Raw genomic sequence first — 22282 nt, forward strand, 5'->3', positions numbered from 1 at the left:
ACCTTGAGAAAACCTAAAAGGACATCTCGAATGTATTTGAAAAACCCATCTCCAATTAAGGGGCGTGTTGTTTGTTTCCAACAGAGTAAACTCGCCCAGAGAACAATTACAATGCAGAGCCACGTTTCGGCGTTAATGGCCCACAAAGGTGGTCCCAAAAACAAGAACAAACTTTAATTTGTTTCGTTCAGTAAGTGTTTCATGTGTCATAGATAAAACGCCATGATTAATGCACGAAGAAAATGAATTTATTGACAAGTTTTAACATTTAATTGCAACTAGTTACAAAAATTGTTCAAAGTGTTCACCACCCGCGTTAAGGCACACATTAGCACGTCTTACAAATGATTCCCTTACACGTTGAAAAATGCCTGGAGTTTCGCGAATTGTTTGACAGCCGTGAATTATTCGTCGACGTAGCTCTTCAACATCGGGCACTTCAGTCTGATAAACTAAGTCTTTCAGGTGGCCCCAAAGAAAGAAATCACAAGGGTTCAGATCGGGTGATCGAGCAGGCCACTCCACAGGTCCACCTCGACCTAACCACCGCAAAGGGAAGGTCGCGTTAAGATAATTTCGGACCGCGATGCTGAAATGTGGTGGTGCACCATCGTGCATGAACCACATTCTGTTTACCAAACCTAAGGGTACGTCTTCGAGTAGTTCCGGTAAATCGTCCCGTAAGAACTGCAAGTAAGCCACACCGTTTAACCTGGGCTCTAGGAAATATGGCCCAATTAAATTGTCACCCACAATACCACACCACACGTTTAAACTGAATTGTACTTGGTGACTTCTAACGCAAGTTGCGTGGGGGTTTAGCTGGGACCATTGATGTTTATTATGTAAGTTAATAATACCATCCCGTGAAAAGTTAGCTTCGTCAGTAACCAAAAAATCCCGTGGGAAATTGATATCGTTTACTTTAGCCAGAAACCACTGACAAAACGCCGTGCGTCGTGGGTAGTCCGCTGGATTCAAACCTTGAACTTTTTGAACATGGAAAGGATGAAACCGGTGGCTTCTGAGGATTTTCCACACGAGCGTGTGGTTTACGCCTAATCGGCGACCAACTTGGCCGGTACTTGATTCAGGCTCGTCCTCGAAAATGGTGAGAACTTCGTCTTCTACGGCCTCTGGGATGGCTCTCGCTCTAGGTTGAGGTCCAGCCGGTTGGATTCGTCCATCTTGCCTCAAACGTCTGTCCACAGCCTCGAACGTCAGTCGATTTGGTAGTCACCTCTGCGGAAATCTTTCCTGATACAAGCGTACAGCTGCAGCGGCATTCCCCTCGGCTAGTCCATACATTAGGTGCATATCCGCATATTCGGCATTTGTGAAGAAAGGCATTGTAACAGACTTCGTTGAATTATGAGTTTAATAAAACAAACACATGTACGTGAAACCTCTTTTATTCCTTTCTTAAAAAACATAGTGCTCTGTTTTAGTGCTCTGTTTTTTAAGAATAGGCGAAGTTCTCACTATTTTCGAGGACGATCCAAAAACAAGCAGCCGCCAATTGGTTTGCTGATTAAGAAAAAACCACACGCAACTTGCGTTAGAATTCACAAAGTACAATTCAGCTTAAACGTGTGGTGTAGTATTGTGGGTGACAATTTAATTGGGCCATATTTCCTAGAGCCCAGGTTAAAGGGTGTGGCTTACTTGTAGTTCTTACGGGACGATTTACCAGAACTACTCGAAGACGTACCCTTAGGTTTAATAAACAGAATGTGGTTCATGCACGATGGTGCACCACCACATTTCAGCATCGCGGTCCGAAAACTTGTCAATAACATTTTCTTTGTGCATTAATCATGGCGTTTTATCTATGACACATGAAATACTTACTGAACGAAACAAATTAAAGTTTGTTCTTTTGTTTGGGACCACCTTTGTGGGCCATTAACGCCGAAACGTGGCTCTGCATTGTAATTGTTCTCTGGGCGAGTTTACTCTGTTGGAAACAAACAACACGCCCCTTAATTGGAGATGGGTTTTTCAAATACATTCGAGATGTCCTTTTAGGTTTTCTCAAGGTCATACCTAACGTACAAGAGTGTTGTCCGTGATGATGAAGATTTGCGTAGCTTTTTACGGTTTGAGATAACAGGAACAAGCCAGGGATCTTCCAACATGTCCAAGTATCATTCGAAAGACTGCCTCGTTTTTGTAATGCCGCCCGTGGACATTTGGACTAATTCCTGAAAATAACGTTGTTTACGCTGTGCTAATAAAAGTCCCTTCAATCAGAACCATTTTACTTGGTGCTGGGAAGATCTTGAAACATCATGTCACTTGGGATTAATTTTACATTACCACCGTAGGCATACTTCTACTCATTTATACGCTTCTGATTAGTAAAGGTAGAAATCAATTGTTCGATTAAAGGCTATTGAAATTTTCTAGTAATTTTAAACAAGCTGGTTAGTCGGTCTTAAGTGTTACTCCTCATTTTTGGATATTTCCTTGTTTTAGGGGCGAATGTTTGGAAGGCCATATCTCCGTAACAAAATGTTGTACACCCCATGTTCTTTGGTACTTTCCGCTCAGTTTGGTCCCATAAACACGCCCCTTAATTTGTGATGGACTTTTCAGAAACACCCTGTATAGGACAAGCAAAACCGTGAGTTCTCCCGAACGGTGTTCTTTTCCACTATCTGATAATATGATCTGGACTAAGTTTAGTGCTTTGTAAAAAACGAAGAAATTTCCGAAAGATGGAAAAACGAAAGTATTTTAATGCACGGCCAGTTCAGCACATTTTTCACACTTCCACAGTTTAACTCTATTCTCCAGTTCCCGCAATGCAACACTAATCTTGGTTTGAAAATAGTTCGGTCTAAAAACCCTATTTAACATGAACCGACTTTATTTTGTTCCACTAGGATTTGACATTTCATCGTCGCAGGCAATTCGAATTAGCGTGGGACTCTTTCTCTTGATAACTGTGATTCTCATCAACTTGTTCAACAGTTTCATGAAAGCCAATTTCGCCACTCAAAAAATTGAAAACGTCAACACAATAGAGGACTTCATGAGAGTTCCAAACGTTTTTCAGGGTCCGGATGTTCAACACTTCAACAGCTTCGGAATTTGTGAATTGGTATCTTTTATTTTATTATATTTTTGATCATAAGGAGCATCCTCACACCCTGATGTACCATTTTCTTCGAATATGACGAAGCAGTAAATAGCCAAATATTAAAGTAGGAATTTGGGGATTTACAGAAGATGAACTGACCTAAAATTAACCGGAAAGTAGCCATAAATTTCAGAGTCGCTAAGCCTTGTCTCGATGGAGGCTAAAGCGATCTGAACGATGATTTTTTTAATTGAAACTTCCGTTTCCAAGTAATTTATAGGCTTCAAAAGCCACGGTATCTAACAAAACTTGATTTCTTTTCCATGCAATTAGCTTAAATATTTTATTTTTTGAGCGACATTATTCTAGTCTAGTTGGAACGGTTTCTGTAATTTAATTAACTACCGAAGACAACACACGCGACTTTCGGCAGTACAGTAAAAACCTTTACCGCATATACGCTTCTCATGACGTCATAACTGACGTTTTCGACGCGTCCATTAAGCCCGACCCCCTTTTACCAATATCATATCCTGAGAAAACGGCCTCATTTTGGATTACTAGTAATGGTATAAATTCCTGATTACAGTAATAGATCAATTTTATAGTACACTAAGAATCGACAGGGAAAAGTTGCGCTAGCTACATTCTCCAGGGAATAACTCCTCGCTGAGTAGAATGTGGTTTTCTTATTATTATTATTATTTTTTTCTTCAGAAAGACCCTGAAATAAAGACTCTTTGCGACTTTGTTAAGAAAAACAATAAAAGAGGACGCAAGTCAAACGTTTGGCCACCGTATGTGAAGTTTGAGGATATGAAAAACATTGCGATGTACATGAACGAAGAAACGTTTTACCTTGGCTCAGCTGAGTACTTGTGCGAACCGCAAGTTTATATCACACTTCCCACTCTACCACCAGAAGCCCTCAAGCTCATCAATAAAAGGCTAGTTTTGGGGAACTATATATTTAAGCAGACTTTTGACAATATTATCTCGATTAGGCTGCTCTCTTTCGTGGAAACCCGTCAAGAAACTCCTTGGCGTCGCGTTATTGAAAGAAAATTCGCTGGAAATGAAGTGGAATCTGACAATGAAGTTCACGCCATCACCTGGAAGGAAATTCGAATGGCCTTTGCACTCTGGGCAGTAATGCTTACAGTCGCTTCTGTCGTGGCCGCAATCGAGCTACTGACAATGATCCCGTTTCAATCACACAGCACTCGCAGACAAATATTTCCAATGTAAATAACACGGAATTTTGAAGACGTTAATTTTCTAAAAACCCGACCACATACTGAATGAAGTAAACGATTAGAGTATATCCCAGCAAAATGGTAACGTTCGAAACATAACCATAATAGTGACGAATAAAAAGGAACTTTAAATGTAACAAACACAAATCAGAGAGAATTTATAATTGGGAGTTGAAACTGAGGAATATTATGTAGCTCAAAAATCACGTGATCAACATAACTGGCCAGGTCTATTTCCGGTAAAATCCATGAAGTGGGTCTAGTATGTTTCGGGAGGGTCTCTAGGGGAGATGGACACTACCTTTTTAGCGCAAGGGTAACGTCTGACTTAAAATAGCTCCAGATGGCGCCAGTCGCACTTGAAATCGCTGTTGAGGACAAACTTTAAAATTAATGGAGTGTCATATGAGCGGAAATTTACCTGACCAGTTTTAGCGACGCAGACTACTTGTTTGAGCTACATTGTATTTAGCACTGTCAAGGGCAAAGCTTCCACTCCTCCACTCCCTATTATTAATTCTCTCTGCTCAAACAAACAAAAAATATTTGCAATATAACTAACATTAATTTTCAGGATTCAAATTTCAATAGCTCCTATTGGAGACAATGGGAAATACATTAAACGTAACTAACAAGTATTTTCTTGATTAAATATTAATGAGCATTTATAATTGCAAATGAAAAATGTTTTCTCGGAAACAAACAAATATATTGGTAATAATTGTAAATGTTCACACATTGAACTAAATATATATTTGTTTTCAATACACTTATGTTTTTACGTGATAAAAATATGTTTTCGATGTATTCAACATTAAACATATAAAATTTTCAAGGTTTTTAACTATTTTAGATAAACAAAACGTTGAAGGAATATTAAGCTAAGCTTTCTATTTTAGTTGCCAATGTTTACAATTTTGTTTTTTAAAAACGCACAATTAGAATCATCCCCGACTCGTTGCAGCTTTTGTAATGTTTAATTTTAGCTTTATAGCTGAAATGAGTTAAATTGCTAAGCTAATCATGTTAAGTAATTATCTTTAAATAAAAAATAGTTTGCAATGAATGTGCTTTTTCGGGAATACGTGAATTGCACTCAATATGTTATCAATACAACTAAATGTATCATATTGAATCAAATTCAATTGACTCATGGAAAAATAATGAAGTTTAATGTACTCTAACTGCCCCTAACAAAAAAATGTTTTCAATGTTACTAACAAATTCAGTCAGAACCCATAGGACCCTGTACAAATATTTTTAATGTATCTAACACGTATATATTTGAAAAGAAATCATCTATTGCACTCAATTAAAGTGTTTTCAGTATAACCAAGAAGTGATATCTAGTTTATTAGGGAGAAGGTATAAGATGCCTAAGTATTCACGCGCTATAGTCCCAGTCCCTCTTTCAAAATACAAGGGGGGAAGTAAAAGGAGGCCGGGCTAGTTTTCCTCTCCTCAGTCGGAAAATACTTAATTTTTGTCATTCGCGTTGCGCTGAAGAGAGTTTTTAAGAACCAATGAGATGCTGGTTGTAATTTAGAGGCGGTCATTAACTTCGGACCTACGTTTGGAATGGAGATAAAGCTGGAAATGTGGCGAATTAATACCTTCTCCTTAATAAACTAGATATCACTTCTGGTTTAAAAACGAGTGTTGTTCTTCTTTAGTTTGGTTTTATTATAAACACTTAATAAAGATTTGACGAAAGTCGATCATCACTATAAAATTTGTTATGAATGTAAAGAACAAATTCAAGTGATCACCCACAGAATATTTTCAATGTAAATTACTTTTATTTTCTGAAATAAAATTTAGTGAGCACTTTTTGAACACTAGAAAACGAATCTTGCTTTACACTCTTTTATCAAGATGAAGGTATCGCGAATCCAAATTTCAGATATTTACTCGCTTTTGCACATTAAGATGCCGACTTAAAAAGTTCCACAACTATTTAAACCTCCGATCTCTTGGGGCTTTGTAATGTTTCTTAGAACTAGTCGTGCAATGTGAAACGATTATAACAGACCCTTTTAAAAAATCGAGGTAAAATACTGCGCCCTGCAAATGCAGTTAGGCTTAGATAATTGAACTAAACAATTAACTGGATATTTAGAACTACTTAAAGTGAGGATGAAGTAGAAAATCAAGTGATTTTTTTATCGATTCTTCTACTAATTATAGGACACGTCTGCATAGTGAAACATTCAGAAAATACTTCCGAATGATTTTAAAATTCAAATTAGGTTCAGAATTTAAGGATAATTTGAAATAAGCCCCTCCGACCAATTGCGTAGCGCCCTGCCTTCCAGTAAACAAAATTCTCGTGGCACGCGCCATGCCTCGCACCACGATTATCACATCACGCGGAAGTTATATCAAATCTCGTGATAAATTTCATTTGACACGGAACATGCCACAAAAATTTTGTTAATAAAAAGGCAGGGCGTTACGCGATTGGTCGGAGGGGCTTACTTCATGTTATCCATACAATCTGAACCTAATTTGAATTTTAAAATTTGTCTGAAGTATTTCCTGAATGTTTCACTATGTAGACTGGTCTTAAAACTAGTAGTAGAATCGATAAAAAATCATTTGATTTTCTACTTCACCCTCCCTTTAAATAAAAATTCGTTTTGGGTCGATATTTTAACTTTAACACTGGGCCTTTTAAGTATTACAAACATTTACTTCCAAAAAACGAAATAAAAACAAAATTAACTTACATTTCCATAGTGTAATTCATCAAGAGTTTGCCTCTGTAGTCGGACGTTAACAGTCTGCGCATTCCTGTAGTATTCCATGCGCGGCAAAGCCTCGTGGGTCGCTTGATTTTGACCATCGTCCAAGTCGAAGAAAAAATCGGGAATAATAGAAGTCGTCGTTAAATGAGCCAAACTGACCCTACGACTGGACGCGGGGACCGTCGCGGTTCTGGAAAAATCATCAATTTCATCCGCGGTCCTTCCAGAAAGCATGGGATTTTCGAAAGTTCTCGGCATTTTGGTGACCTCAAACCGGTCTCCTCTACCCGTGTGGTTCAACTCCATCATTTTGATATTGTCGCAACAATGCTTCGACTGACTTTGATTTCTACCTCGTGAGAATTTACGTCGTTTATAATCGCGACATCATTAAGCCGATTTTGCTCCAGATATTTAGATGACACGAACAAAAGTAAGAAGTGTATAATACTTCTCGAGAGAAGTGTCAAACTAATGGAGATAGTAAAATTGTAACAATTCAGCAAAGTTAATGGTGCAATTTGAGTCGAACGTCAAAACTTTACATCTCTTTCCTTGGTGAACAGGCGTGCACAGTATTAACTTCTACAAAACTCGTAGAGAAATTAGTATACGTTATCTACCGCTAACCCAACTCTATTTATGGTTCAACAAAATACGGGCCCAGATATTTCTTAACCAACTCACATACGTTATTTTTTCAAGGGAATTTTTAACTCAAGTATAGCACTGTAATACTCAAAATCTTTGTCCATTCTATCAAAGAGGATATACAATAAAGGAGTAGAAATTTCTGGTATTCAGTTTTCGTTTTGCCACTGGGTTTCTAGGTTGTCTAAATATCATTCCCTGATTCTATCGAGGAGATACAGTAAGGCAGACGACATTTTTCAACCAATAATGAAATGTCTTGTAGTACAGAAGGCAATTAGCCAATGGGGAAAAAACCGGAAATGAATAGTTAAAATTTGGCGAGATATTCCCCTATGAATTGGTAAAGGCTAAAGTGTCAACTCCTTTACTGTACACCCTCTATGTATCTAATTGACAATAACGTGACTTACCCAGTGTTTCTCAAACGCTGTGTTGCTACACATTAATGTGTTATCAGATTTGAATACTGTGTCATAGTTTATCAAACAAAAATGTGCCGCAACATTGAAACACTTAACTAGCCGTTGCTTACAAATTACTCAGTTCACGGAATACTAATTGTCCATTAAAGAGTAACACCCTTCTTCTAGTATCACCTTCTGTTAAAACTTACATGAAATCATCCCGTCTGAACGCAACACAGCCGATTAATAACCGTGACGTCAATGATTGGCATTTAAATTCATGCTTATTTGCATCCCCTCTTCTGTTTTCGTTCTTAGTATAAAACAATATATTTGACTTCGTGGTAGACACGGCCGAGTCACCGTGAATTTGCAGCGCGTTTCCATCGCGAATCACCGGTAATTCTTTAATTAAAAAAAGTTCGATCATTGCTAGATTAAGTGGTACTTGGATTTCTATTATACTTAATTAGCGAGAAGACTGAATCCATCACGGTTTAAAAGTGGTTCGTTGTTTATCTTCGATTCGCGCCTATTCCGGAGAATTAAATCGTGGAACTCTCGTTTTACGGAGAGTTAATACCCTGAGTTAACAATTGCAAAACATCGCCAAATAAACCGATACTATTTTTAAACATTGTTAAATTAGTACGCGTATTACATTGATGTACCTCGAGTGTTTTGGATAAATCTATTTTGAAAATAAAACCCTAGAAAATACTCTAACAACTATAAACATGAAAAAAAAACTTTTACGACTAAATTCCCCAACTCTCTTATAAAAACGCTGTTATAAAGCAAGTCAAGAAAGAGGTCGCGCAGCGTTTAAACACTAAAACGAAAACCATGAGACTTTGGCCAGGAAAAAATCTGGTTTCTGCGGGTGGAGCTACTGGACAATCTGAAACAGGACGGTGACTAAGGCTTAGAAAAGTTTCAGGTATTTCCCGCAGTGTTGATCAAGTACGTCTTCTCAAGAAGCCAATGTTTCTTCACTCAACTTTGTTATTTATTTTCCTTGTTTTTGAAGCTTCTATAATCGATATTTCTTAACAAATTGCTTCTAGTATCAAAATGCTCGAAGCATATTAAAGGTCTAAACTAAATTTTGCGTGAGTAAACAGTTTTTTTCCGAATATCAACTATTACTAATGTTGAAAAGGCCTTTTTGATAAAAACGTCACTAACGTTTTGGTGAAGTGTTTTAGACCCAAAACTTTGAGTACATCTGATATTTATGTTACTTATTGAATTATCCATTTTATAAATTTAATAATAATTAACTACATGAGTAAACAAGTCGTTTTCGACTTTGCCAAAATTGCCTTGACCATTGAATTGTAACTACCCCACACTGGCAAATAAATTATTATTATTATAAGTTTCTAATTACTTAGTTGGCACATTCTTCAAATGGCTTATTTCATACAGTAACTACAGACCGAATATCGTCAGCCATCAATAGGCCAAAAAAACGTGAAACTAATTTTTTTTTTGGAAAGAAAATGTGGAACGCATCATGCTTACTGGCTATAAATTGCACTATAAATGTCTCCAACTCAGTTCCGAACCTTGTTCTATGAAAATAATGAACCACTCAAACATTAATCGACGGTTTTAAATAGCGCCACCATCGGGTTTCGCCATAAGTTCATAAGTTATGTTTCTTAAGTTTGTCACTGGTTACTGAGAGCTTGTCATAAAGTGACGTAGATGAAACGTCATAGATTCTTGTAAAGCAACGCCTGGTGGGGCACTGTCATAGATTTAGTTCAGGCAAAATTGGAATATGGACTTCTAAACCGCTTTTAGTCAATTCTCGAATTATGGTTTCGCTATAGTTGAAACATGATGCATTCTCACGTAATTTTTTACCGATTGACTCTAATCGTTCTATAAAGACTCTACACTCTTAAGTTTTTTACGTAAACCCCTACAAATCGCATCCAGTTAAAACTGGTATTTTAACATAAATGCGTTCTAACACTTTCCAGAAAATCCATGAATAAATTTATTTCATATATCTATGAAATGGAATCGTCGGAATATGAACTTAAGACTACGACGTAACCTCTTAGTGACAGCGAAGCATGACGGAGCGAGAAAGCTCCGAGTCCGAAATGCCATCATGACGTGAAAATACAATTACGACGAATCATGATAATTCGATTTCAGAATATAAAGCATTTCTATCATAGACCAAGGAGGAAACGAACGACGTGTGTGGCTTTTTTCAAAGATACTAATAAATAAATAATTTCCCAGTAAAATTGTTAATCACTGGAAATCGAGATATCTGCCTTTGTCCTCATTATACCATTCCGATTTTGCAACAAAAGTTGTAGAATATGCCTTATCAAATTGACGTGTGTGTTTATTGTTAATTAGTAGAAAAATATTCATTTTATGTTATTGTTTTCAATGGTATTTTAGAGGAACTGTGTTACACTATTTTCAAGGGAATGTGAGAAATTTCTTTGAATTTTCATTCTAATTTGACTAAATGAAAGTCCAAGGTGGTTTTAAATTTGTATTCTTAAAATAAATTCCCATATTTGATTTACAAACCAACTAATTATGGACCCCAATAACACGTGGTGCTTTAACTATCGTGGTCGCTATTTGGTCGTTTCGTCCATTAAATGTGAAAGTTAGGCTTAGTACTTCAGCTTTCGATACAACAAAAACTAGATGAAATCAACAGAAGACATTTTTAATGATTTTGATATTATTTTACCAATTTAAATCGATTAGAAAATTATTGGCTGGCCGTTTCATTCTTCCTTTAACTGGAGTAATTAACATTTACAGACAAACTTTGCGCTGTTGTCATACAAATAATTTTGATTCCCATTGACACTCCGGGGTTTTTGGCGGTTTTGAAGGAGTTTTGCTTTCCTTCTTGATTTACTTTTGACAAGACATGTGTATTGTTTCCTAAAGTCTAAATCTACCGGACAACGAGAAAGTCTAAAGCTAAGTATACGTTTATAATTACTAGAGCCAACCAAATGTTATTTCCCGTATTCCCTTGCAAATGAGAACCGGATGAGATTATAGGATTATCTATGTTATAGACTGCCACGAGACGTTCGTCTTTAGAGAAAGCCCAGTTTACATTAACCCCATTAAAAGTAGCTACCGAACAATGTCTAGAAATTGTTGATAGTTTGTTTACTATACTTACCAATATGCAATGCTTAGAGCTCTTGGATAGATGTTTCGTGCGATTCAGGGCTTCAATTATGAAATACTTTGAGAACTTCCTGTTGAAACCGTTGACTTCTTGGTTCAGAAAGCTTCTACGGCGGGAATTAAAAAAAGATCTTATAAACATTGATATTTTCGGCTTAAAAAGTTGTTGCCTATTCGCCGGAAAGTAGAAACGGATGTCCTTGTCAACTGCACAAATATCCTTATTTCTATTTGTTCGTGAGACAAATCAACCAATTGCTATAATACAGGCATTCATTAACAATTACTAAACCATGAATTATTAAAAGGCGATTCATATAAGTCATCGTGTATTTGTTGGGCTAATGCCTAAAGCACAAGGAATATCTATCTTGGATCTTTCAAAAAAGCTCTATCTGGAAATAAATAACAGATATACCGTTTTGAACAACTTGGAAAGGCGTAACCCATTTACAGGAAATAATTGCATGTTATCATAAAAGATATCTGAGCTTAACAGCATAATGCTGAGGTTGGAAATCCTTTGAAAGTGTCTAGTGTAAACGCGGCTTTATGCTATTGTTATCAGCTTACCATTAGACCCGTCGGGGTAAAATAGAGTTTGGTGTTTTTACATCTTTTTTCTAAAGACGTTTGATAATCTGGGAGCACGGTAGTGCGTGCTCCCAGCCAAGTCGAGCACTGACATCCTTTTCTCGAAGCAACTCGTGGCACTTTTAAGCCCACTGTAACTTCGTGATGGGTACAGGTAAAAGTCTGAAATTTTTCTTGCCGCGAGGACTGTCAATCCTAGCTATAGTTTCCAAATTTCAAGTTCCTACCCTATATACTTTTCGAAATATCACAGGTGAAATTTACCTTATTTTGTCACTCACTCACTCACTCACCGATCATCAAAATTCTAAGGTACTTCTAGGGTAGATAAAAATTTAAAATTCAGGATTTAGTTTTCATTTATTTTATAAAGCACAGAAAAATTAAAACATCCCGAAATTTTTATAAAATTGTTCTTTAGCTCTTTATTTTAAAACTAGATGGCGAGTAGGGGGAAAGTGCCGGTCCCGGAATATACAGTGGAAGGCAGGGAGGATTGAGGATTGAGGATTGCAAGATGGCGGGTGAGAAAACAAGATGGTGGGGGGAGACTTTGTACGTAAGCCCTTTGATTGACTCACCCCTCTCTCAGACCGGCAAGAGGGCGTTTTTTGATTGACTCACCCCTCTCATCCCCGCACCTGCAAGGGGTGTTTTTGATTGACAGGTCAATGAAGCGTGTTCGATTCTCGGATGTAGAAGTACATACATTCGAGTATGAAGATAGGGTGAATTATGATTTAAGAAATAAACAGTATTTTAATATGTTAATTAGATTAAAATTTGAACCATTAATTTCCCCGCTATTAATCAAATGGTTAAGGGGGTATGAAACTCCAGATGACGTTGGGGGAAAATAAAGAATCCCCGTAAAAACCCAGCTCTACCGATTATTCTAGATCATTCTAGAAAAATTAAAATGCGCCCCGTAAAACCCAGGTTAACGTTGTTTAAGGCCATGACGTAAAATGTACAGTCAAAGTTGTAGATAGTTCGAGAATAATCCCCCCGAAAAAACCCACCATTAATGTACAGTCAAAGCCAGGATGATGATCTTATTAAATAGTATAAATAGCCAGGACCCTGAGTTAAACCACCATCACAATCTCTCTAAAGTCCGACGAGGAAGGAAGGAACAGCCACCAAGTACAATGTAAGTATAATTTTTGTGGACTTGGTGTTTTTTAAAGTTAAAGATTAGATGTAAAACTTAGTTTTTTTTTCCATTTCACAGAATGTCTGCTGTAGTGCTATTCCCCCTATCAGATGAGAAAGTAATTGAGGTTACCCCGAGGTTAGACGTACGACTAGGGTTCAAAGAAAGTTCAACGGGACTAATTTTACAAGAGTCTGAATTCCATGAGCTATACAACAGGAAGGATGAAATATTCAAGTTCTTCGAAACCGACGACGCCCCGGAGACATCATGGTTCTTTACCGGTTCTGAAACGAAGCGTGTGGAGTTGCGAACATATCGAGACCGTAAGATTATAGACATCAGGGAACTATACCCTGGAACAGGTGCTATGTATGGCAAGTTCTTCCCAACAAAAAAGGGATTCGCTGTTGGACACTACCTTGCCAAGACGTTAATGGATACGTATAAAGACGTAGTCACATTTCTTAACGAGGCGAATCGGGTGCGCACATTATTAAGAAAATGTATTGTAGAACAATTGAAATCAAACATCCGTAAATGTTGTTACGGATGTAGTATTGATCATCCCTCCCAAACCCAACACGATTGTTTCAATGGATGGGAAATGCGTGTTTCAATGAACTTTGACACCGCGATAAGTAATCTTGATTATGTTGAAATTTATAAGATATTTACCCTAAGCACTTTTTTAAGTGACGAATTTTGTAAGTCTATGATTGGTCAAATCGTATGTAATGCCAAAGAATATTTGTAAATAAAAAACAACTTGATCCTTAAAAGTGATTCATTCCTTAAAATGGACTTCAGCTTACAACACCCATTTAACGGTCTCATAGCCGGGGCGACACAGTCGGGAAAATCATACTTTGTAGCTAACCTTATAAAGTACAAAGATATATGTATATCACCCTCCCCAGATAGGATAATATGGTGTTACACTGAATTTCAACCGAAATTTTTTAATTCGGTATTAGATCACACGCCTACCGTGGAATTTCACGAAAGTATATTAAATGTGAATATATTAGACCCCAATATCAAGAATTTTGTTATACTTGATGATTTACTTTGTGAAATATCTAATAACAAGGATGTAACTAATTTGTTCATACGGGGCTCGCACCATAAAAACACCTCTGTTTTTATTTTGATGCAAAATTTATATTACCCCGGGAAGGAAATTAGAACATTAAATTTAAACGCCCACTACTTGATAATATTCAAATCTCCTCGAGATAATTCGGCTATATTTCATTTAGCCAAACAGATTTATCCCACCAATAGTAAATACGTTATCGACGCGTTCCATCAGGCAATTGCTAGAGATTTTGGGTATTTATGGGTTGATTTAAAGCCAACGACGTCAGATGATCATAGACTACGGACGGGACTCATACCGGGCGAAGAAGCCGCAGTCTGTATTCCAAAATGAAAAGAGTGCATACGCATCAACATTTCTTAAAGTATCTGACTACTTGTAATGCGTGTCAGAGAAAATACGCTATCAAACACGCTAGTAATGACTCTATCAAGGCTATAGTGGAATGTTGTGTAAATGTCCTACGCGGTAACGTGAAGTTATCAGATGACCAGAGGAAACGATTGAAGAAGCACTGTCTAATGTTACGGAAGTTATCTAAACAAAGCACTGTAGCAAAACGAAAAAAGATCCTTATTCAAAAAGGTGGATTTTTACTTCTTTTGTTAGCACCCCTCTTATCACTTGTTAGCAGTGCTGCCGGTGCAGCTATAAGCAGAGCAATTAAAAATGGCTAGAAAGATGATTTTGGTACCTGAAGAGGTTTACCGCCGATTAAACTCGCAACCAAAAGTTGAACATAGTGAAAATTTGGATACGAAGACTGTTTTGGTAGACAACAAATTGAACCAGACGCAAAAAGTTAACATGTACAATCATTTACTAACGAGTGCTATTAACAAAAGAAAAAAGAAGAAACCTGTTAAACAACTGAAAAAGAAAGATTGGTATTCTGAAATAGCCATGAAAATACCAGATTCACACCTCAAACCAGTCATTGCCTTATGCAAGTGGATTAATATCAACTCCAAGATTAATTGGTCTCCTAACGGGGAACTTATATACAGGGGACAACCAATCGTCGGGTCGAATATTATGGATATTTTACACGAATCTGTTAAAGGTTATAAAAGTAAACCGAAACATACTGTCGTTGGAATAAATCAGTTTTACGAAATGTTAATAAAAGAAAATGTACCAAAAACCATCGTGAGAAACAAATTCCCCTTTGGAAACTCTACGAGTGTTGTACCAAATACCTATCTCGATGTATCTAAAAGCGAATTACCGAAAATTGATTATTATCCCCCAACCCCGGATTCCCACTACGGTAATGGTCTCCACACCTGGATAAACTTGAAATAAAGAATATATATCAATACCACGTTTCATTTCTTTCACAAATTACTTACACGTTATCATGGAAGGATGTAACGACCCTTCTCCCACAGGGCTTCTAGCCTCCCTGTCAGTTTCATTTTTAAATAATCCCAAAGTTATTACGGCGCTTTTGATATTATTTCTTATTATAATTATCGAGTTATATGATTTCGCTTATTGGTATACTCAAAAAACCTTAAACTGCACGACTAATGGATAAACTAGAAGAAATATACTTCAATGAAAAAGATCCGGGGAGCTTCGGAGGTGTACAAGGACTATATAGGGCTGCGAGGGAAAAGGGGATTAACGTTTCCTTAAATGATGTTATTGAGTTCCTATAACGTCAAGATACGTATACACTGCACAAACCCGCGAGGCACAACTTCAGAAGGAACAAGACTATTGTGTACGGTATAGATGAACAATGGCAACTTGATCTGGCGGACATGCAAAACATTAAGCGTCGTAATGACGGATATAGATTTCTACTGTGCTGTATTGACGTATTTAGTAAATTTGCTTTCGCCGTCGCTATTAAAGACAAGAAAGGGCCTACGATGGTTGTGGCGTTTAGATACGTTTTAGAGTCTGGTAGAAAACCCAAGATTGTTCAGTCAGATCATGGGAATGAATTTCTAAATAAAGAACTGCAAAGTGAATTGAAACGTTTGGACATCAAGTTTTTCGCCACACACTCGGAAGTGAAATGTAGTATCGTTGAACGATTTAATCGAACCTTGAAGGAGCGAATGTACCGCTATTTTACGCAAAACGACACCTACAAATACATTGACGTATTACCCGACTTATTGGAATCGTATAATAACAACTACCACAAATCAATTAAATGCAAACCCACTGAAGTGACAGAGGAAAATTCGAAAGAAATCTGGTTAAATTTGTACGGAAAAGTAAACTTTTCGCCGCCAGTTTCATACCCCTTTGAAATTGATGATTTAGTTAGAATAAGCAAAAATAAAGGAACGTTTGAAAAAGGGTATTTGGCCAATTATACCGAAGAACTATTCAAAGTAACAGAACAAATCCCGAGAGATCCACCCGTATATAAACTGAAGGATTTGAACTCCGAGCTCATTTCCGGTGTGTTCTACAAAGAGGAAATACAGAAAGTTGGCAAGGACCTAGAAAACTGTAAATTTAAAATTGAAAAACCATTACGAAAACGTAAAAAACCTGACGGTACTAAAGAACTCCTCGTACGGTGGAGAGGGTATAGTTCCGAATTTGATTCCTGGGTGCAAGAAATCGACGTAAAATGAGTTTCTACATCACACTACCCTCTGACTCGTCAACGCAATATTTCAAAGGAAATACTATAAGCAAGTTCAGAACGTATCTACCGGAATCTATAACACTAGTGGGATCTCACGAGGTTGCTCTGGCTGAAATAAGCTATCCCAGAATATGGAATAATGTAAAAAGGGAGTTATAGTTCGCATTTGGGATAAATCGTTCGAAGGTGTTGTTTCGGATGAATTCCCAGAGGAAGGTTCCGGTTTAGGTGAATCTGAAGAGATAATTAACGGAGTGAATGAAAACCGGGATATAGCCATAGTTATACCTCCCGGATATTACGGTTCTGTAGAGGAATTACTCGAAATATTGTCAATCGACGATGCTGGTGCTACTGAAAAAATAAAATCTAGGGTTGAGTTCTCATACAACAAACCAAATCGACGGGTGATGGTTGAGTTAAAAGGGACGAACCAACTTTATATCCCAAGCGAAATTGCCGTTATTATGGGGTTCACTAGGAAACCAAAGAAAGACGTTACCGTGGTCACTTCCATGACGGCCCCATTCAGTTGCGATATGGATGCTGGAATGCACTCCTTATTCGTATACTCTGATATAATTCAGTCTCGATCAGTAGGAGACTCTGACGTCCCTCTCTTAAGAATTATAAGTATCAACGGGAAGGATGGAGACACGGTCGAAAAAGAGTTTGCTAAACCTCATATGCCCATAGCGAAAAACAAGTTCCAGACAATTGAAATTAACATTATGAGTGAAATGGGTGAACCGGTTAAGTTCGAACGTGGGAAAGTTCACGTCACTCTACATTTCAGACCCAGAAGAACTTGGCACTTGTTATAAGAACTACGTTGAATTCAATCCCCGCCCCATTTATGACGCGATTGTCAAAGTGTAAGGATGTCTTCATATAATACGGGTCACGTTTCTGTTAAGGATTATGAGGATTATTATCGAAATCAAATTGGACATGGATCCATCCCAGTATATAGAGGTTTGGCCGTGCAACGTGGTTATGGTCTGGGGTCAATTATCTCCTCGGCGTTCAGATCAGCCATGCCATTACTTAAAAGGGGTGCCACGTTCCTAGGTCGAAAGTTTTTAAACACTGGCGCGAAAATTGCGACGGATTATACAAGCGGTGTACCCATTAAACAAGCATTGAGAACTAGGGGTAAAGAAGCGGGTAAGGAAACATTGAGAAGGGCGGCCGAAGAAGTGACCAAGCTAACTGGAAACGGACGTAAAAGGAAAAGCAAAGTGTCACCCATCATCAGTTCTGTTCGAACTAAGAAGAAGAGAAGGTCGTCATCTTTAAACCCGGATATATTTTCATAATGTCGCTCGCACACCCAAACTCTATGAACAGCGTCAGCTCGGAACTAAATGTTTTTCACGTACCCTATACCCAAACTGGGATAATAGGAAGTCAATGGGTGGAGGATAACTCTACCTCCAACGTAGATGAAAATCAGGCTATTATATTTCCCGTCACCGGGAACTTCGAGTCATACATGGACTTGAAAAACACGCTCCTGCATTTACAAGTAAAAGTGGTTAAAGCGGATGGGTCTCTACCGAAGGCCGCTGTGTACGATGCGAATGGTACTTTGACAACTCAGGCGGATAAAGTTGGACCCGAAAACCTATTACACTCCAGTCTATTTAGTAAACTACACGTATCATTGAATGATACATCAGTCACATCATGTCCTCAACAATACGCATTCAAGAGCATGATTCAAACGCTATTGACATTTGGTGGTCCAGCGAAAAAGAGTTTTTTGACCGGGGCACTATTCTACAAAGATACGGCGGGACATTTTGACGACTTTTTCGAAAATGAAGGGTTTTTGAAACGGAGTAAATTTGCCCAAAATCGAGTTATAGACTTGATTGGTGTCGTACACGCCGATATATGTCAGCAAAATCGCTTTATCCCCAATCTGGTCGATGTGAATTTTAAATTTATCAAAAGTCCCAACGAATTCTGCTTACATGCGGATGGAATTAAAGCGAAAGTTATATTTACCCACGCTTCGTTATTCATAAGAAGAGTTAAACTAACCCCCGAGATTATGATATCACACGCTAAAACCCTGGATTTGGCCACGATGAAATACCCCATAACACGTACGGAATGTAATACGTTTTCCATATCTCAAGGAAGTAAGATAGAAGTCAAAGACAATTTATTTAGCGTTCAACAACCGAATAAAGTTGTAATTGGATTTGTAGGCCAGAACGCGTTTTTGGGTGATTATAAAAAGTCGCCTTTTAATTTTAAAAATGAAGCGGTGACTCAAATCACCTTATCCGTTGATAGGGTTAGCGTACCCCATAAACCCTTAAACCCCACCTTTAAGGATAACCTATGTATGAGATCGTACGCCAATCTCTTTCTTCAAACCCGACAATTGAATATCGACGAGGGTAATTTCATTGACCGTGACGAGTTCGCCAATGGTAATGCTCTGTTCGTATTCGACTTGACCCCCGACCTGAATGGTACTTCGACTGAAAGTTTCAACTTTATAAAGAACGGTAGTGTCCGATTGGAGTTAATATTTGCCGAAGCGCTACCGGCTACAATTGCCGTCGTTTACTATTCCGAATTCCAATCTTTGATTGAAATTGACAAAAACCGAGCCGTTTTATTCGATCAAAGCTCATAATGGACTCTCGACAACTTGAGAAAATATTTAGGCGCGATCCATACACTAGGAATTTGTTCCGGGGAATATTTCCGGCGGATAAACTACCACTAACTGTTAAAACATTTCCATCTCTATATATTGTGAACACTGATACGTCTAAAGGGACAGGCGAACATTGGACGGTTATATACATTTCGAGGAAAAAGAATACTGAATTCTTTGAAAGCTATGGAAATCCTCCGGATTTATTTAAATTTAATGATTTTGTAGAGCGAAACAGCCTAACTGTTACGTTTAATTCACGCCAACTACAGGGGGAATTAAGTCAAACTTGTGGTGGGTATTGTGTCTATTTCTCGTTGTATCGGTGTAGGGGAGTTAAAATGTTTGATATAACAAAACGATTTTCTAAAAATAAAAATGTTAATGATTGTATGATTGCGGATTATATGTATAAGAATTACTCAATAAATTTGTCATAAATTTTCTCTTTATTTTGTATTTAAATGACCGTGGGCGAGTGTGGTAATACCATCGTTCAAAATGTGACGCTTATCGTCGCAGGGATTGAGACATAGTTTGGTTTGTCTTACAGTTTTTAAAACGTGCTTGTCACTCACAATTCGGACCATCTCCGCGGTGGTCAGCTCACGGTTGAACAAGCACTCGCGGTAATGCGCGTGCCGGACGCGTTTCTGCACGACGCGCTTGCAAACTCCCATAAAAAGTTTTCTTCTCTCCCTTGGCCGATAGGATGCTGTACATTTTGGGTCTCAGCCCACAGAACTCCTCGATTGGGGTGCCGTCCAATTCGTCTTTAAATTTCCCCAGTCTTTTCTTGCTCGCGTCACTATGAAGAGGGTGATCTCGCGGGTATCCCGAAAAGTCATACATATCCGCTTTAGCGGCGAAGTCCTCGTATAAATCCCTGTCTCAACGTGATAGGTGAGACTGTCTATAATTTTACAAAGGGTTAGTACACGTAAGCCTTGCATATCGACCTAAAACATACCGGTATCGGTATAGAGGAGCTTCGCCCTATCACCATACTCCTTTCTAATTACATCATAGTGAAATTGATACATCAGGAGTTTTGAGAGATCCAAGATTGCAAACCCCGTGTATATAGGTCGATTTAGGACTAGCTTCTTCTTGGCAGAATGAATTCCAACTAGTTCGTTGTGGAAAATTGTAAGCCGTTCGAAGGCCGGTGTACTAGCGTTTTTGACGGCCTTTTCGGGAGTGGTCACGAGCTTGAAATCCTGGCACTTGCGAAGGTTCACCATGGTTTTTCCTTGGGGAGAGAAAATCATAATTAATTCCACTTTTTTTATTTGATTAGTCTAATTTATAATTACACACCAAACACCGCATTGTTCCTTAATTTAAAGAGATCCTTCTCAAAATCATCAGTTGCTTTCGTCCTCTTCACAGTGTTAAATACTATATACCCCTTTAACCATGCTCCTTGTTCTAACTTCAAAATTCTGCGGATTTTGCTGATTTTCAGCCCCATTGACACGTAATATATTAAATTGCGATAATGAACTATAAATCGTTCCTTGTTGAAGAGGTTGGAGACTAATTTGGGTAAGGATTCCTTGATTTTGATGTTCAACAAAGTCATCTGGTTCTTCGAGTTTTTCCGAGAGCATCTGGGGTTTTATTAGCATGGATTCTGGAGCCAGCGGGTAGCAGCTATGTTCACGATGTAGTGTTTCAGGGTATCCATATCCACTTCGATGATATAACCCACCGACGAGTCGTCAAGACAACTAAGAGTCTCTCGCTCGGAGTTGGGGCTGGGTTCCTCCCACCGGAAATTTCTCATGGGCATAGCGTCACGCATGACCGTCCCATAAAGGTTGTTGCAATCTATTGTAATTGCTTGTTAGTATTTGAAAATGAGTTCAGCATAACTTGTATATCCTACCTAGATAACAGATGTAACTTTCCGGTTTTGATGCGTCGTAATTATCTAGATATCTGTTGTTCGCCGACTGTTCCTCTATAGCGGGATCTTGTTGTTCTGTCTCCCAGTTGTCCATAAATTCGCTTAACCCGACGTCAGCTTGCGAGAGCATAACGTCATCATCATCTACGTCCTCTCTACCTCCCCCATCTTGATTATGTCTATCCTCCCACATCTTGATAAACTCATCAAGCCCTTCGATATCTTGGGTAGATAACGGGTCATCAGACCTCGATGCATTTTCCACATAAATACACATATATAAGGATTTAATTCCTATACCGATTATAATTTCAATGTCTTATACTAATAAGCCCCTGGTGGGTACCTACACCCAATGCATCAATGTGCGGGGAGTGAGAACCTTTACAGGGTATGACTAATTATATTTTAACTAAATATTTACCATTTTCCACTTTTCTTTTCTTTCCTCCGTTTGTCGGAATCGGTGCCGCTTTTCTCTTTACGGGAGAACTGGGAGGGGTGACGCAGTGTGATGGCCCGGGTTGTGGAGACCCTGGACGCGTATTATTTTCCACGACTTTATTTACGGCGGCTCCAACGTGGTTCATTAACTTTTGATGACGTGCTAAACTATCTTTCCGCGAAACTTTCTTATCACAAACTGGACACGCAAAATAAATATTACCATGCTTGATAGTCATATGACGTTGGAGATTCTGTTGATTAGTGAAGACAGCGGCGCAAGTAGTACAGGTGAACATCTTGAAATCGAATGTGAACATAGCACCCATTTCCCTTCCCTTTTATACAATTTTAGCACCCATTTCCCTTCCCTTTTATACAATTTTAGCACCCATTTCCCTTCCCTTTTATACAATTTTTAGGGCTTACGTATATA

At 38.2% G+C, this 22282-nt stretch overlaps 1 long non-coding RNA gene across 1 annotated transcript; it reads right to left on the reverse strand.

The window, feature by feature from the left end:
* Positions 1-226: 226 nt before the first annotated feature.
* On the reverse strand, positions 227-2610 carry LOC149640255 (uncharacterized). Its single transcript, XR_016372270.1, has 3 exons — positions 2047-2610; positions 1852-1957; positions 227-539 (listed from the first exon to the last, which is right to left on the reverse strand). It is a non-coding gene; the product is annotated as an uncharacterized LOC149640255 (long non-coding RNA).
* Between the last annotated feature and the right edge of the window lie 19672 nt (positions 2611-22282).

Source organism: Phalangium opilio, unplaced genomic scaffold (genome assembly GCF_054372755.1).
Source record: "Phalangium opilio isolate 3A_F unplaced genomic scaffold, DU_Popi_V2 ptg000093l_1, whole genome shotgun sequence".
Lineage (NCBI taxonomy): Eukaryota > Metazoa > Arthropoda > Arachnida > Opiliones > Phalangiidae > Phalangium > Phalangium opilio.